This window comes from Ceratotherium simum, chromosome X (assembly GCF_057802395.1).
Source record: "Ceratotherium simum simum isolate JZ-2026a chromosome X, ASM5780239v1, whole genome shotgun sequence".
NCBI classification, from domain to species: Eukaryota; Metazoa; Chordata; class Mammalia; order Perissodactyla; family Rhinocerotidae; genus Ceratotherium; species Ceratotherium simum.
This window is the reverse complement of record NC_141940.1, coordinates 32,648,248-32,661,254: the sequence shown is the minus strand read 5'-3', so window position 1 is coordinate 32,661,254 and position 13,007 is coordinate 32,648,248.

The window sequence follows — 13,007 nt, the reverse complement described above, 5'->3', positions numbered from 1 at the left end:
AGAGTTGGAAGATGAGAGATCCAGGAGCAGAAACAGGTAACAATAGATACCTTTGAGAAGCAGTGCCAGAGAGTTAGAGGAAGCCATAGACAGAGGTAAGACTTGCTTTAGAGAAAGTTGTTGTGGATTGTTCAAAGAACTAAGAAACAAAAGTGTGTACTGTTCAACAGATAATAAAAATGGTCCCTGGAGCAGAAACTTGAATCCACTAGGCAGGACTAATGATTTTTCAAAATATTATGTTTGAACAGCCCTTTCTGAGGACAAACCTTGAAAATACTATCTCTGTGTCTGTGCTTAAGGCAGACATATATTCAGTTGAATGAATATACCTGATATCTGTTGTACTCATATCCAGAAAATAGTCAAATGGCCCAAGTCAGATGCAGTCACATATTTTAAGACTGTTATTCAATGTGTAGCTGAATTTTCTCCACGGATGTTGCAACATTCTCAACCTAACTCGCAAACGCCTGTTGGGACTGGAGGGGTTGGCAGATCATTGATCCAAGTCTGAAACTGGCTCTGAGTCAGGAAATGAACTTCAAATGCGTCATTGTCCCAGCTGGGGAAGGCCTGCTGCACGGCAGAATTTAGCATCACCCCAGTACAACCTTAGCAGGACGTTTTCCAAGACCATAAACTCTTCCTTTTCCAATTCCATCTCCAGACCCCTGCATCCCTCCAGTGCTTCACCAGCTTCCACTCCAGCGCCCAGTATTCTGGGTTCCTAAGAATCTCTTATATAGTACATTCTCCTGCATGGTGTCTTGTTGGTATCTGGTGCCAAGCCCTGTGGTATTGGGAAGGTAGGTCTTAGACCAGGGTCAAATTCTAGCTGTGGCAAGGGCTACACATATGTCCTTGGGAAAGATATGATCCAAGATCCTAATTTGATGGGAGAGATCACTGTGGCCCAGAGAGGTTAAATAAGGCACTCATGTGTATACAGGTAATCAGGAGCAGAGTCAGGATTACAAAGGAAGTTTCTCCTCTGACCCCAAACTAGGTGTTCTTTGGGTCCACATGTGTGTGTGTGATTCTTTTCTTGAGGGTGTTCAACTACAAGTCTCAAGAAATAGTCAACAAAAGGCACCCTGGTATAATGTGACACTAAGAGCAGAGTCTCCGAAATAAGACAGATCAGGGTTTGAATCCTGGGTAGAATGCTGTAAGGTATGTGATCTTGAGCAAAGAAATGAAGCTCTCTATTCTGGAATCTATATTGTCTAATATTAATATAGCCACTCCAGTTTTCGTTTGAACAGTGTTAACATAGACTTTCTCAATCATTTTACTTTTAATCTATTTGTGTTTTCGTATCTAAGGTGCATTTCTTGTAAACAGCATATACTTGGATCTTGCTTTTTAATCCAATCTGACAATCTCTGCCTTTAAATTGAAGTGTTAGATTATTTACATTTAATGTGATTATTGATATGGTCAGATTCGAGTCTATCATCTTCTTTATTTTTTTATTTGTCCCATCTCTTCTTGATTCCTTTTTCTTCCTTTTCTGCCGCTGTCTTTCGATCAATTGAGTACTTTTTATGATTCATTAAAAAAATTTTTTTATCGATGTCATAACAGTTTATAACATTGTGAGATTCCAGTTGTACATTATTATTTGTCAGTCACCATATAAATGCGCCCCTTCACCCCTTGTGCCCACCCCCAACCTCCTTCCCCCTGGTAACCACCAAACTGTTCTCTCTGTCCGTGTGTCAGTTTATCTTCCACATATGAGAGAGGTCATACAGTGTTTGTCTTTCTCTGTCTGGCTTATTTTACTTAACATAATACCCTCCAGGTCCATCCATGTTGTTGCAAATGGGACGATTTTGTCTTTTTTTATGGCTGAGTAGTATTCCGTTGTGTATATATACCACATCTTCTTTATCCAATCATCTCTTGATGGACACTCGGGTTGCTTCCACGTCTTGGCTATAGTGAATAATGCTGCAATGAATGTAGGGGTGCATAAGACTCTGGATTGTTGATTTCACGTTCTTTGGATAAATACCCAGAAGTGGGATAGCTGGATCATAAGGTATTTCTATTTTTGATTTTCTGAGGAATCTCCATGCTGTTTTCCATAGCAGCTGCACCAGCTTGCATTCCCACCAGCAGTGAATGAGGGTTCCCTTTTCTCCACATCCTCTCCAACATTTGTTATTTTTTGTCTTGGTGATTATAGCCATTCTCACGGGTGTAAGGTGATGTCTTAGTGTATTTTTGATTTGCATTTCCCTGATGATTAGTGATGTTGAACATCTTTTCATATGCCTATTGGCCATCTGTATATCTTCCTTGGAAAAATGTGTGTTCATATCCTCTGCCCATTTTTTGATCGGGTTATTTGTTTTTTTGTTGATCACATGTGTGAGTTCTTTATATATTATGGAGATTAACCCCTTGTCAGATATATGTTTTGCAAATATTTTCTCCCAGCTGGTGGGTTGTCTTTTCATTTTGATCCTGGTTTCGTTTGCCTTGCAGAAGTTCTTTAGTCTGATGAAGTCCCACTTGTTTATTTTTTTCTTTTATTTCCCTTGTCCAAGTAGACATGGAATTCGAGAAGATCCCTTTAGATAATGATGAATAGTGTACTGCCTACATGTTCTTCCAGGAGTTTTATAGTTTCAGGTCTCACCTTCAGATCTTTGATCCATTTTGAGTTAATTTTTGTGTATGGTGAAAGTAGATGGTCTACTTTCGTTCTTTTGCAAGAGGCTGTCCAGTTTTCCCAGCACCATTTATTGAAGAGACTTTCCTTTCTCCACTGTATGTCCTTAACTCCTTTGTCAAAGATTAGCTGCCCAGAGATATGAGGTTTTATTTCTGGACTTTCAATTCTGTTCCATTGATCTGTGTGTCTGTTTTTGTACCAGTGCTATGCTGTTTTGATTACTATTGCTTTGTACTATGTTTTGAAGTCCGGATTGTGATGCCTCCAGCTTTGTTCTTTTTTCTCAGGGTTCCTTTGGCTATTCAGGGTCTTTTGTTGCCCATATGAATTTTAGGATTCTTTGCTCCATTTCCGTGAAGAATGTCATCGTGATTCTGATTGGGATTGCATTGAATCTGTAGGTTGCTTTAGGTGGTATGGACATTTTAACTATGTTTATTCTTCCAATCCATGTGCATGGGATATCTTTCCATTTCTTTATGTCATCATTGATTTCTTTCAATAATGTCTTATAGTTTTCATTGTATAGGTCTTTCATCTCCTTGGTTAATTTTATTCCTAGATATTTTATTCTTTTTGCTGCAATTGTAAATGGGATTGTATTCTCAAGTTCTCTTTCTGTTAGTTCATCGTTAGAGTATAGAAATGCAACTGATTTTTGTAAGTTGATTTTGTACACTGCAACTTTGCTGTAGTTGTTGATTATTTCTAATGGTTTTCTGATGGATTCTTTAGGGTTTTCTACATATAAAATCATGTCGTCTGCAAATAGCGAGAGTTTCACTTCTTCGTTGCCTATTTGGATTCCTTTTTCCCGCCTAATTGCTCTGGCACTATTCAACACTATGTTGAATAAGAGTGGCGAGAGTGGGCACCCTTCTCTTGTTCCTGTTCTCAGAGGGATGGCTTTCAGTTTTTCCCCATTGAGTATGATGTTGGCTGTGGGTTTGTCATATATGGCCTTTATCATGTTGAGGTACTTTCCTTCTATACCCATTTTGTTGAGAGTTTTTATCATAAATGGATGTTGGATCTTGTCAAATGCTTCCTCTGCATATATTGAGATGATCATGTGGTTTTTGTTCCTCATTTTGTTAATGTGGTGTATCACATTGATTGATTTGTGGATGTTGAACCATCCCTGTGTCCCTGGTGTAAATCCTGCTTGATTGTGGTGTATGATCTTTCTAATGTATTGCTGTATTCGGCTTGCCAATATTTTGTTGAGGATTTTTGCATCTATGTTCATCGGTGATATTGGCCTGTAATTTTCCTTCTTCTTATTGTCCTTGTCTGGCTTTGGTATCAGGGTGATGTTAGCCTCGTAGAATGTGTTAGGAAGTGTTCCATCTTCCTCTGTTTTTTGGAATAGCTTGAGAAGGATAGGTATTAAATCTTCTTTGAATGTTTGGTAAAATTCTCCAGAGAAGCCATCTGGTCCTGGACTTTTATTTTTGGGGGGTTTTTGGTTATTGTTTCAATCTCTTGTTATTGGTCTATTCAGGTTCTCTATTTCTTCTTGATTCAGTTTTTGGAGGTTGTATGAGTCAAAGAATTTATCCATTTCTTCTAGATTGTCCAATTTGTTGGCATATAGTTTTTCATAGTATTCTCTTATAATCCTTTGTATTTCTGTGGTATCTGTTGTGATTTCTCCTCTTTCATTTCTAATTTTATTTATTTGAGCCTTCTCTCTTTTTTTCTTGGTGAGTCTGGGTAAGAGTTTGTCAATTTTTTTTACCTTTTCAAAGAACCAGCTTTTTGTTTCATTGATCCTTTCTACTGTTTTTTTTGGTTTGAATTTTATTTCTGCTGTAATTTTTATTATTTCCCTCCTTCTGCTGATTTTGGGATTTGTTTGTTCTTCTTTTTCTAATTCTGTTAGATGTAGTTTCAGATTGCTTATTTGGGATTTTTCTTGTTTGTTAAGGTGGGCCTGTATTGCTATGAATTTCCCTCTCAGGACCACTTTGCTGCATCCCATATGAGTTGGTATGGTATATTTTCATTTTCATTTGTTTCCAGATATTCTTTGATTTCTCCTTTAATTTCTTCAATGATCCATTGGTTGTTCAGTAGCGCGTTGTTTATTCTCCACATCTTTGTTGCTTTCCCAGCTTTTTTCTTGTAGTTGATTTCTAGTTTCATAGCATTATGGTCAGAAAAGATGCTTGTTATGATTTCAATCTTCTTAAATTTATAGAGGTTTGCCTTCTGTCCCAACATACGGTCTATCCTTGAGAATGTTCCATGTGTGCTTGAGAAGAATGTGTAGTCTGTTCTTTTTGGATGGAGTGCTCTCTCTATATATATTAAGTCCATCTGGTCTAGTTTTTCATTTAAGTCCGCTATTTCCTTATTGACTTTCTGTCTGGATGATCTATCCATTGATGTAAGTGGGGTGTTAACATCCTCTACTATTATTGTGTTGTTGTTGATATCTCCTTTTAGGTTTGTTTATAGTTACTTTATGTACTTTGGTGCACTTGTATTGGGTGCATATATATTTACAAGTGTTATGTCTTCTTGGTGGAGTGTCCCTTTTATCATTGTATCTTGCCCCTCTTTGTCTCTCATTACCTTTTTTTATCTTGAAGTCTACTTTGTCTGATATAAGTATAGCAACACCTGCTTTCTTTTGTTTGCCATTAGCTTGGAGTATTGTCTTCTATCCCTTCACTCTGAGCCTGTGTTTGTCTTTAGAGGTGAGCTGTGTTTCCTGGAGGCAGCAAATTGTTTGGTCTTGTTTTTTAATCCATCCAGCCACTCTGTGTCTTTTGATTGAGTAATTCAATCCATTTACATTTAGAGTGATTATTGATATATGAGGGCTTAATGCTGCCATTTTATCTCTTGTTTTTCAGTTGTTATGTATTTCCCTTTTTTCTCGTCCCATGTATTTTACACTGCTAATTCGGTTTGGTGGGTCTCTATGATGGTTTTCTCAGTTTTCTCTTTATTTGTCATATGTGTCTTTGTTCTGATTTTTTGTTTAGTGGTTACCATGAGGTTTGTATAAAAGATCTCGGAGATGAGATAGTCCATTCCCTGATAGCCTCTTGTTCCCTTAGTCTAAGCAGGTTTCATCCCTTTTCTCTTCCCCTTCTAAGTTGTTGTTGTCACAACTTATTCCATTATGTGTTGTGAATTTGTGGTTAAAATGAAATGATAATATTTATTTTTGATGTTTTCTTTTCCTTTATCTTTAGAGTTATAATTGTTTGCTAATCTGTTCTGATGGAGAGTTTCAATTTCTGATTTTGTCTGCCTATTTATCTGCTTGCTCAAGGCTTTGTAAACCCTTTCTTTTTTTTTTCAGGTATGAGGGCTTTCTTGATCAAATCTTGTGTGTGGTGGGGTCTTGTGGCAATGAACTCCCTCAGCTTTTGTTTATCTGGGAAAGTTTTTATTTCTCCATCATATCTGAAGGATGTTGTTGCTGGATATAGTATTCTTGAGTGAAAGCTTTTGTCTTTCAAAATTTTGAATATATCATTCCACTCTCTCCTAGCCTGTAAGGTTTCTGCTGAAAAATCCACTGAAAGCCTGATAGGGCTTCCTGTATAGGTTATTCTCTTCTGCCTTGCTGCCCTTAATATTTTTTCTTCATCATTGACTTTTGCCAGCTTTACTAATATATGCCTTGGAGAAGGTCTTTTTACATTGATGTAATTAGGAGTCCTGTTGGCTTCTTTTACATGTAATTCCAGCTCCATCTCCAGGTTTGGGAAGTTCTCAGTTATTATTTCTTTGAACAAGCTCTCTGCTCCTTTTTCCCTCTCTTCTCTCTCTGGAATACCTATAATCCTTATGTTACATTTCCTAATTGTCAGATATTTCTCAGAGAATTTCTTCATTTCTTTTTAGTCTAAGTTCTCTCTCCTCCTCCATCTGAAGGATTTCTGTGTTCCTATCCTCCATATTGCTAATTCTATCCTCCATATTATCAGCCCTGTTGTTTAAGGATTCCAGATTTTTCTTTATCTCATCCATTGTGTTTTTCATCTCTAGCAATTCTGTTTGGTTTTTCTTTATAGTTTTGATTTCTTTCGTGAAGAATTCCCTCTGTTCAGTAATTTGGTTCCTGATTTCATTGAACTGTCTTTCAGAATTCTCATGTAGCTCATTGAGTCTTCTTATGATGGCTGTCTTGAATTCCTTGTCACTTAGATCGTAGATTTCCATGCCTTCAGGATTAGTTTCTGGGTGTTTGTCTTTTTCCTTCTGGTCTGGAGTATTAATAAATTTCTTTATACCATTTGATGGAGTGGATTTGTGCTAGTGCATAGTGATAGTTTCTGGATGCAGGTTCCGCCTGCTGCCACTTGAGGGAGGGGCAGGAGCTGTGTAATCTGAGCCCACTGCCACAATCCCTGTCAGCTGTGTCTGTCCAAGCCTGGGTCACTCCTTGGGATCACAGTGGCCCTGTGGGGTCTCCCACAGAATGAGAAAGTAGTCACATGGGGGGCTCAGGGCTACTGCCACCTGCTCCCACAGACCCCGGGGGTTGTGCTCTCTGCTTCTGGGCCATAGCAGTACTGTGGGTGTTCATGGCAGCTGGGAGCTTGTTTGCCCGGACTGTGATCTCAGCCACCCTCTGCTCCTAGGTCGCACCAGCTGTTGTGCTTGGTGGGCGGGACTTCCCCTCCAGGACTGAACCAAAGCCACTCCCTGGGAGTGGATAGGATTGTGGATTCTCCCACCAGATGAGAGTGTGGTCCCACGGGGGCTCAGGGCTACTGCTGCCTGCTCTCACAGTTCTGCTGAAACACGCTTTCTCTCTTTGGGGCCGCAGCGGTAGTATGGGTGTTCACAGCAGCCAGGAGCTTGTTCGCCCAGACTGGGATCTCAGCTGCCCTCTTCTCCTAGGTCACACCGGCTGTTATGCTTGATGGGTGGGACCTCCCCTCTGGGACTGAGCCAAAGCTTCTCCCCGGAACCAGGTAGGATTGTGGATTCTCCCACCAGACGAGAGAGTGATCACATGGGGGCTCAGGGCTACTGCCGCCTGCTCTCACAGTCCCGCTGAGACACGGCTTCCCCCCCTTTGGGTCCGCAGTGGTACTATGGGTGTTCACAGCAGCCAGGAGCTTATTCACCCGAGTGGCAGCTCAGCTGCCCTCTGCTCCTAGGTAGCACTGGCCTTTGTGCTTGGTGGGTGGGGCTTCCCCACTGGGTTCAAGCCTGTGCTGCTCTCTGTGGGCTGCGTGGTCCCCCACTAGATGGGGAAGTGATCACATGGGGGGCTTAGGGCTGCTGTCACCTGTTTCCACAGTCACACGGAGGTATGCTCCCACCCTCAGGGCCACAGCGGTGCTATGATCACTCCAGCCGGGAAAGTAGTCTGACATGTGCGCTGGGCTGCCTGGGGTCCAGTGGGTGCTCACCTATCTCCACCACCTCCTCGGAGGGATAGTCCATCCACCTTCAGATACATAGCTGCTCGGGTGTCTCAGGTGTCCTGGTGTGCTGTGTGGATATCCTCTGCTGATGGGTGAATGTCCTTTTAGTTGTAGTTCGAAGGGGGAGAGACAGAGGGAAGAGCTCACTCTGCCATGTTGCTGACTCAGTCCTTATGATTCATTTTTATCTCTTTTTTTGGATTATTAACTCTTTGTTTTGTTATTTTAGTGATTGTTTTAGGATTTATGGTTTACATCCTTGATTTATCACAGTCTGCCTTCAGGAGATATTATACTATTTTACATATATTAATAAAAATCTTACAGCAGTACACCTCCATTTCTCCTTTCCTGGTCTTTATGTTATTGTTGCTATGCATTTTACTTTTATATTTGTTTTAAACTCCACAATACATTGTTATTACTTTTGTTTAAACAGTCAGTTACCTTTAGCAGATCTCTTTCTCTCTTTCTTTCTTCCCATGTAGTTACCATTTTCTGTGCTCTTCATTCTTTGTGTAGATTCAGATTTCCATCTGGTATGATTTTCCTTCTGCCTAAAGGAGGTCCTTTAAGAGTTCTTGTAATGAGGAGCTCCTGGTGATGAATCATTTCAGCTTTTGTATGTCTGAAAGCGTCTTTATTTGCCTTCCTTTTTCAAAGATACTCTTGCCAGGTGTAGAATTTTAGATAGACAGACTTTTTTCTTTCAATATCTTAACGATGTTGCTACACAATTTCTTTTTTGCTTTGTCGCCCATGAGCAATCAGCTGTCATCCCTGTCTATGTTACTCTCTATATAACAAGTCTTTTTCCTCTGGCTGCTTTTAAGATTTCTCTCTTTATTACCGGTCTTTCGCAATTTGATGATGATGTGCCCTGGCGTACTTTTCTTCATGTTTCTTGTGCTTGGAGTTTATTGAATTTTCTGTATCTGTGAAGTTGTAGTTTTCATCGAATTTGGAATTTCTTCAAGCCAATATTTCCTCAAGTATTTTTCTGTCTTCCCTTTTTGTGACTCCAAACATGTATATTAGGTCAATTAGGCTATCCCATAGCTCTATTTCTTTATTTTTTCTTGTTGTTACTCTCTGTGTTTCCTTTTGGATAGTTTCTATTGCTATGCCTTTAATTTCACTAATCTTTCTTCTGCAATGTACAACCTTGCTAATCCCATTCAGTGTACTTTTCATTTCACACACTGAAATTTTCATCACTAGAAGTTTGATGTGGGTCCTTTCTTAATATCATCTATGTCTCCACTTAACTTTTTGAACATGTCAAATTCAGTTATAAAAATGTTTTAATGTCCTTCTCTGCTAATTCTAGCATATGTGTCATTTCTGGGTCAGTTTCAATTGATTATTCTCTGTATTATGGATCACGTTTCCTGCCTCTTTGCATGCCTATTAATCTTTGATTTGATGCCAGACATTGTGATTTCACCTTGATAGCTACTGGATATTTTTGTATTTCTATAAATATTCCTGAGCCTTGTTCTTTGATGCAGTTAATTTACTTGGAAATATTTTTATCCTTTTAAGTCTTGCTTTTATGATTTTTTAGATGATTGTGGAGCAGTGTTCAGTCTAGGGCTATTTCCCACTACTGAGGAATGACCCTTCTGTGTACTCTGCCCAGTGCTCATGAATTATGAGTTTTTCCAGTCTGGATGGTGGGAACAGGTACTATTCCCAGCCCTGTGTGAGCACTAGGCAGTTTCTTCTAATTTTTTCAGATCGCTCTTTCCCAGCCTTGCTTAGTTTCCCCACACACGTACCAATAATTACTCTGCTGAATACTTAAGGGAGGCCCTCTGCATATCTCCAGAGTTCTCTGTGCAGCAGTCTCCTCCCTGGAAGTCTGTCCTATGAATTCTAGTTGCACTAGTCTCCCTGGACTTACAGCTGCATCTGTTTAACCCAGGGAGTCCACTGCCTTTGCCTCAATTCCCCCTCTCTATGCCACAGCTCAGAAAATAAGATAGAAAGTTGGGGCAATCATGGGGCTCACCTTATCTCTCAGTTATCGCTGTCCCTCATTGATTGATATCCAGTGTCTTAAAAACTGTTTCTTCATGTATTTTTTCTGTTTTTGTTTTCGTTGTTGTTTTAAGTGGGAAAGTAAATCTCATTGTTGTTATTCCATCTTGGCTTGAAATTGAAGTCCCAAATGAACTTCTCTAAACATCAGGTTCTCATCTGAAAAATGGAAATAATCGTGGTACCTATGGCATTGAGTATTTGTGAAGATTAAGTGAGATAATACATGTGAAACTTTCTCATAATAGCTGCTCAATAAATACACATTATCTTCTCTTCTCCTTTCTCACAAGCTAACATCCCTCTCCACACCATTTCTGCCATGGGACTGCTCTTTTTAATGGCCCTCAAGGCCTACAAGGGGTGTTGGAGCTGTGTCTGTAGCCAGTGTAAACTGTACAGTCCTTTTGAATTCATTCCAAAAACTTGTTTGGCTGCAGAAGAGAATCACACCTGATCTATCTTAAGAAAATAGACTGAAATAAGTAGTTTCGTATTTCCTTCAGTGCTGAGAGTAAGTAAAAACAATCTAACTCCATCCTTACTTCCAAGGGACAGTAATTTTTTGTTTGATATTTCTCTTTCAGAGCTTCAGAATTGAGAGCGAGACAGAGAAAAAAGAGTATTCATCATTATAACACAGACAGGCCTTTAAAGGGCTGTGTGTTACTTCAAATTTGGTATTCACTGTGCTTAGGGACAACTAATCTTTACTTTCATAGCTTAGTTAAGTCTACGGATCATTTATACGTAGTTCTCTATGCCTTCTCCAGGAAGCAACATACTTTCAAGTGAGGAAGTCCCACACCCTCTTAGATAACTGCATAGAAAGATTGAAAGAGGCGCAGATGAAAAAGGAAGGCAGACACCCAAAGGTGGTGCAGGCCAAGGAGTGAGTCACAGCTAGTATACAGTGTCCAAATATGCTACAGAGTATAACTTGACCTTTAAAGAAGGAGAAATCTTTCCAAAGATTGAGTCAACTCATACTCTGCATCTTTCCCATGCACACTTTAGAGTACTGCCTTGGTTGCCCTTGCTGAACAGTAGTCCATTCATTCAATTGTTTATTCAATTAGCAAATATTTATTCAGCATCTACTATGTGCATAGCACAGTGCCAAGGGCAGTGATGAATTGAAAATGGTATCTCTCCTTACGAGACTTTTATAGTCCAAGTGCTGCCAAAGGTAAGGAGTGACCCTAACCGGTGCTCTTAACTTTAAGAGAATCTCACATTGCCAATCTACTGTGGGAACTGAGACGGAAATGAATCTTTTAAAATTATGGTTCATTTTAATTCTGACTCTGCAGTTTTAAGTCAGTCCTACCCACTCACACATCATATGCCCCCAAACCAATAAAGTTAAGCCCCATTTTCAGCATTCACATAGGAACTACTTTGCATCTCTCTGGACTTCCTTGCCATTCCATTTCTATGCCACTATTACTGATTCTTGAATTTGTTTCCTTTTTCTTTTTTGGTGAGGAAGATTCGCTCTGAGCTAACATCTGATGACAATCTTCCTCTTTTTTTTTTTTGGCTTGAGGAAGGTTGTCCCTGAGCTAACATCTGTGCCAATCTTCCTCTATTTCATATGTGGGTCACCGCTACAGCATGGCTTGACGAGCGGTGTAGGTCCACGGCCAGGATCTGAACCTGTGAACCCGGGCCACCAAAGCAGAGAGCACAAGACTTAACTACTACACCACAGGGCCGGCCCCTGTTTCCCATTTTTGATGCTGTTCCTGCCCTTTGGATTTGTCAACCTCAACTGATCATTATGTATCAAGCTTGATCCTCTAAGGACTTTAGTTTAGCTTACCTCTCTGTATCTTTTTTATTCCTGGATACCTCAGGTAGGGCAACCTGGTGTAGCTCTGGTGCCCACGACTCACATTCTGGCTAGGCTTTTCTCGGTTTCTGGGAAATGAAAATAGGGCATTTCAGAATTTAGACATCAGGCAATAGGGAGCCTTCTAAGGAAGTACTTCAGAAATTTATTTGTTCCACTGACACATATATATTAAGCAGCTACTATGTGCCAGGAACTCTACTCTGATGAAGCTATAGTCTAGTGGGGGAGAGCTGTGTTAATTTTAAAAAAAGCAAAAACAAACGTAACATGACAATGATGGTAAGAATCGTTAAAGGAAAGAGGCCAATGCTGTGATGGAGAAAGATCAGCTAGTGGTGGTGGGAGATGGGTACTTTAAATAGACTATTTAGGAAAGTCTTCTCAAAAGAATTGCCACTTAAACAGATCTGGGGGATAGGGAGGAGCCATTCATCCAAAGATTCATCCGTGGGAAGAGCTTTCTAGGCAGAGGGAACAGCAAGTGAAAAAAAACTTTTATAGTATGTAAGAGGAACAGAATGGAGGTCAAAGGGGCTGGAGAGTGGTGAGCAAGAAAAGAGTGACATGAGATGGGGTTGGAGACATGGGCAGGGACCAGATCTTTGGTTTGATTTCATGACCATAGTATGCTGGAAGCTTCCTTGCTGTGTTGCTGGGATCCAACTCCCTAGCAGGAGTGTCAGATCAAAAGTCAGGAAGCCTGTGTGCTAGTATTATTCTACCACGAATTTGTGTGTCTCTTTTAACAAGAAACTGTCACTTCTCTTTTTTCCCCCTAAATTTTCTCATCCGGAAAATAAGAGGATTGGATTAGACTTTCTTTAAGGTCCCTTCGAACTCCAATATTCTATGATCTATAAAAATAAGTTTCAAAATTCTGGCTAAAAACTGATCTGTGGGTTAGTTTCAGCTTAGCTGCTTCAAACCTTGTCACTCATGTCTGGGGATATAAATCAGAAGGGATCTATTTTTATACAGATTTTACATTCTAATGAGTTTTCTCAAAGTTAATTTC